Source organism: Salmo salar, chromosome ssa24 (assembly GCF_905237065.1).
Source record: "Salmo salar chromosome ssa24, Ssal_v3.1, whole genome shotgun sequence".
NCBI classification, from domain to species: Eukaryota; Metazoa; Chordata; class Actinopteri; order Salmoniformes; family Salmonidae; genus Salmo; species Salmo salar.
In genome coordinates this window covers 2473506-2479528 of record NC_059465.1, presented here as the reverse complement: position 1 = coordinate 2479528, position 6023 = coordinate 2473506, and positions in this window count along the sequence as shown.

Genomic DNA, 6023 nt, shown 5'->3' with positions numbered 1-6023 from the left:
CTCCCATCTGGATTACTGCAACTCACTGTTGGCTGGGCTCCCTGCCTGTGCCATTAAACCCCTACAACTCATCCAGAATGCCGCAGCCCGTCTGGTGTTCAACCTTCCCAAGTTCTCTCACGTCACCCCGCTCCTCCGCTCTCTCCACTGGCTTCCAGTTGAAGCTCGCATCCGCTACAAGACCATGGTGATTGCCTTACGGAGCTGTGAAGGGAACGGCACCTCCATACCTTCAGGCTCTGATCAGGCCCTACACCCAAACAAGGGCACTGCGTTCATCCACCTCTGGCCTGCTGGCCCCCCTACCTCTGAGGAAGCACAGTTCCCGCTCAGCCCAGTCAAAACTGTTTGCTGCTCTGGCACCCCAATGGTGGAACAAGCTCCCTCACGACGCCAGGACAGCGGAGTCAATCACCACCTTCCGGAGACACCTGAAACCCCACCTCTTTAAGGAATACCTAGGATAGGATAAAGTAATCCTTCTAACCCCCCCCCTTAAAAGATTTAGATGCACTATTGTAAAGTGGTTGTTCCACTGGATATCATAAGGTGAATGCACCAATTTGTAAGTCGCTCTGGATAAGAGCGTCTGCTAAATGACTTAAATGTAATGTAATGTAATGTAACACTGGGGCCCCTCAGGGGAGCGTACTTAGTCCCCTCCTGTACTCCTTGTTCACCTACCCGCAGTTGCCAAGCACGACTCCAACACCATTATTAAGTTTGCTGATGACACAACAGTGGTAGCCTTGATCACCAACAACGATGAGACAGCCTATAGGGAGGAGGTCAGAGACCTGGCAGTGTGGTGCCAGGACAACAACCTCTCCCTCAATGTGAGCAAGACAAAGGAGCTGATCGTGGACTATAGGAAAATGAGGGACAAACAGGCACCTATTAACATTGACGGGGCTGAAGTAGAGCGGGTTGAGAGTGTCCACATCACCAACAAACTATCATGGTCCAAACACACCAAGACAGTTGTGAAGATGCATGACAACACCTTTTCCCCCTCAGGAAACTGAAAAGATTTGGCATGGGTCCCCAGATCCTCAAAAGTTCTACAGCTGCACCATCGAGAGCATCCTGACCTGTTGAATCACCGCCAGGTTATGGCAACTGCTCGGCATCCGACCATAAGGCGCTACAGAGGGTAGTGAGTACGACCCAGTACATCACTGGGGCAAAGCTTTCTGACATCCAGGACCTATATACTAGGCGGTGTCAGAGGAAGACCCAAAGAATTGTCAAAGACTCCAGTCAACCAAGTCAAAGACTGTTCTCTCTGCTCCCGCACGGCAAGCGGTACCGGAGTGCCAAGTCTAGGACCAAAAGGCTCCTTAACAGCTTCTACCCCAAGCAATAAAACTGTTGAACAATTAATCAAATGGCCACCCTGACCTTTTTTACATTGACAACCCCCCCAACCCTGTTTTTTTTTACACTGTGCTACTCGCTGTTTATAGTCTATGCAGTCACTTTACAAATAACCTCGACTAACCTGTACCCCCGCACATTGACTCTACTGGTACCCCCTGTATATAGCCTCGTTTTTGTTATGTAATTGTCTTGGTACTTTTTATTTGTTATTTTTAGCTTATTGAGTAAATATTTTCTTAACTCTATTTCTTGAACTGCATTATTGGTTAAGGACTTGTAAGTAAGAATTTCAGTGTAAGGTCTACACCGGTTCAATTCGGCACATGTGACAAATACAATTTGATTTGATGATGTTGAAATGGTGCTGGAATAGTGGAGGCAGATAGTGTTTTCTTTGTGACTTGTGGTAACTAAAATGTCCGAAAATGTCCGAAACATTAACTTGCGTGACCGTGCTGTATGTCACGCAGTGGCGACCCATTATTGTTTTGAACCCCACCTGTTTAGCTAAACAAATATATATATATACTGCTCAAAAAAATAAAGGGAACACTTAAACAACACATCCTAGATCTGAATGAAAGAAATAATCTTATTAAATATTTTTTTCTTTACATAGTTGAATGTGCTGACAACAAAATCACACAAAAATAATCAATGGAAATCCAATTTATCAACCCATGGAGGTCTGGATTTGGAGTCACACTCAAAATTAAAGTGGAAAACCACACTACAGGCTGATCCAACTTTGATGTAATGTCCTTAAAACAAGTCAAAATGAGGCTCAGTACTGTGTGTGGCCTCCACGTGCCTGTATGACCTCCCTACAACGCCTGGGCATGCTCCTGATGAGGTGGCGGATGGTCTCCTGAGGGATCTCCTCCCAGACCTGGACTAAAGCATCCGCCAACTCCTGGACAGTCTGTGGTGCAACGTGGCGTTGGTGGATGGAGCGAGACATGATGTCCCAGATGTGCTCAATTGGATTCAGGTCTGGGGAACGGGCGGGCCAGTCCATAGCATCAATGCCTTCCTCTTGCAGGAACTGCTGACACACTCCAGCCACGAGGTCCAGCATTGTCTTGCATTAGGAGGAACCCAGGGCCAACCGCACCAGCATATGGTCTCACAAGGGGTCGGAGGATCTCATCTCGGTACCTAATGGCAGTCAGGCTACCTCTGGCGAGCACATGGAGGGCTGTGCGGCCCCCCAAAGAAATGCCACCCCACACCATGACTGACCCACCGCCAAACCGGTCATGCTGGAGGATGTTGCAGGCAGCAGAACGTTCTCCACAACGTCTCAAGACTCTGTCACGTCTGTCACGTGCTCAGTGTGAACCTGCTTCATCTGTGAAGAGCACAGGGCACCAGTGGCGAATTTGCCAATCTTGGTGTTTTCTGGAAAATGCCAAACGTCCTGCACGGTGTTGGGCTGTAAGCACAACCCCCACCTGTGGACGTCGGGCCCTCATACCACCCCATGGAGTCTGTTTCTGACCATTTGAGCAGACACATGCACATTTGTGGCCTGATGGAGGTCATTTTGCAGGGCTCTGGCAGTGCTTCTCCTGCTCCTCCTTGCACAAAGGCGGAGGTAGCGGTCCTGCTGCTGGGTTGTTGCCCTCCTACGGCCTCCTCCACGTCTCCTGATGTACTGGCCTGTCTCCTGGTAGCACCTCCATGCTCTGGACACTACGCTGACAGACACAGCAAACCTTCTTGCCACAGCTCGCATTTATGTGCCATCCTGGATGAGCTGCACTACCTGAGCCACTTGTGTGGGTTGTAGACTCCGTCTCATGCTACCACTAGAGTGAAAGCACCGCCAGCATTCAAAAGTGACCAAAACATCAGCCAGGAAGCATAGGAACTGAGAAGTGGTCTGTGGTCCCCACCTGCAGAACCACTCCTTTATTGGGGGTGTCTTGCTAATTGCCTATAATTTCCACCTGTTGTCTATTCCATTTGCACAACAGCATGTGAAATTTATTGTCAATCAGTGTTGCTTCCTAAGTGGACAGTTTGATTTCACAGAAGTGTGATTGACTTGGAGTTACATTGTGTTGTTTAAGTGTTCCCGTTATTTTTTGAGCAGTGGTATATATATATATATATATATATATATATACACAGTTGAAGTCAGAAGTTTACATACACCTTAGCCAAATACATTTCAACTCAGTTTTTCACAATTCCTGACATTTAATCCTATAAAAAATTCCCTGTCTTAGGTCAGTTAGGATCACCACTTTATTTTAAGAATGTGAAATGTCAGAATAATAATAGAGAGAATGATTTATTTCAGCTTTTATTTCTTTCATCAAATTCCCAGTGGGTCAAAAGTTAACATATACTCGATTAGTATTTGGTAGCATTGCCTTTAAATTGTTTAACTTGGGTCAAACGTTTTGGGTAGCCTTCCACAAGCTTCTCACAATAAGTTGGGTGAATTTTGGCCCATTCCTCCTGAGTTTGGTTTGTAGGCCTCCTTGCTCGCACATGCTTTTTCAGTTCTGCCCACAAATTTTCTATGGGATTGAGGTCAGGGCTTTGTGATGGCCACTCCAATACCTTGACTTTGTTGTCCTTAAGCCATTTTGCCACAACTTCGGAAATATGCTTGGTGTCATTGTCCATTTGGAAGACCCTTTTGCAACCAAGCTTTAACTTCCTGACTGATGTCTTGAGATGTTGCTTCAATATATCCACATAATTTTCCTTGCTAATGATGCCATCTATTTTGTGAACTGCACCAGTCCCTCCTGCAGCAAAGCACCCCCACAACATGATGCTGCCACTCCCATGCTTCACGGTTGGGATGGTGTTTTTTCGGCTTGCAAGCCTCCCCCCTTTTCCCTCCGAACACAACGATGTTCATTCTGGCCGAACAGTTATATTTTTGTTTCATCAGACCAGAGGACATTTCTCCAAAAAGTATGATCTTTGTCCCTATGTGCAGTTGCAAACCGTAGTCTGGCTTTTTAATGGCAGTTTTGGAGCAGTGACTTCTTCCTTCCTGAGCGGCCTTTCAGGTTATGTCGATATAGGACTTGTTTTACTGTGGATATAGATACTTTTTACCTGTTTCCTCCAAAATCTTCACAATGCCATTTGCTGTTGTTCTGGGATTGATTTGCACTTTTCACACCAAAGTACGTTCATCTCTAGGAGACAGAACGCGTCTCCTTCCTGAGCGGTATGGTGGCTGCGTGGTCCCATGGTGTTTATACAAATGTACTTGCGTACTATTGTTTGAACAGATGAACGTGGTACCTTCAGGTGTTTGGAAATTTCTCCCAAGAATGAACTAGACTTGTAGCGGTCTGCAATTTTTTATCTGAGGTCTTGGCTGATTTATTTTGATTTTCCCATGACGTCAAGCAAAGAGGCACTGAGTTTGAAGGTAGGCCTTGAAATACATCCACAGGTACACCTCCAATTGACTCAAATGATGTCAATTAACCAATCAGAAGCTTCTAAAGCCATGACTTCATTTTCTGGAATTTTCCAAGCTGTTTAAAGGCACAGTCAACTTAGTGTATGTAAACTTCTGACCCACTGGAATTGTGATACAGTGAATTGTAAGTGAAATAATCTGTCTGTAAACAATTGTTGGAAAAACTACTTGTGTCATGCACAAAGTAGATGTCCTAACCGACTTGCCAAAACTATAGTTTGTTAACAAGACATTTGTGGAGTGTTTGAAAAATGAGTTTTAATGACTCCAACCTGTGTATATAAACTTCTGACTTCAACTGTATATATACACAATGCATTCGGAAAGTGTTCAGACCTCTTGACTTTTTCCATATTGTTACATTATAGCCGTATCCTAAAATGGCAACAAACAAAAAAAAATCTACACACAATACCCCATAATGACAAAGTGAAAACAGGTTTTGAATTCTATTCTAATTTAATAATTTTTTAAAACAGAAATACCTTACTTACGAAATTGAGCTCAGGAGCATCCTGTTTCCATTGACCATCCTTGAGATGTTTCTACAACTTGATTGGAGTCCACCTGTGGTAAATTAAATTGATTGGACATGATTTGGAAAGGCACACACCTGTCTATATAAGGTCCCACAGTTGATAGTTTATGTCAGAGTAAAAACCAAGGCATGAGGTCAAAGGAATTGTCCGTAGAGCTCCGAGACAGGACTGTGTCGGGGTACAGAGCTGGAGAAGGGTACCAACACATTTCTGCATCATTGAAGGTCCCCCCAAGAACAAATTGGCCTCCATCATTCTTAAATGGAAGATGTTTGGAACCACCAAGATTCTTCCTAGAGCTGGCCGCCCGGCCAAACTGAGCAATCGGGGGAGAAGGGCCTTGGTCAGGGATGTGACCAAGAACCCGGTGGTCACTCTGACAGAGCTCCAGAGTTCCTCTGTGTAAATGGGAGAACCTTCCAGAAGGGCAACCATCTCTGTCGCACCCCACCAATCAGGCTTTATGGTAGAGTGGCAAGCAAGAGACATAAATCTAAAATTCTAGAATGGCAAATTTGGGTCAAGCAGTGCGCTGTTGAAGTGCAGTGAAGTGAGAGAGATTGATAGAACCTTTGGCCAATCACAAGTGCTAACTGTAGAGCTAAACGTAATGTGATTGGCTCAAAGGGAATCCATATGACAGT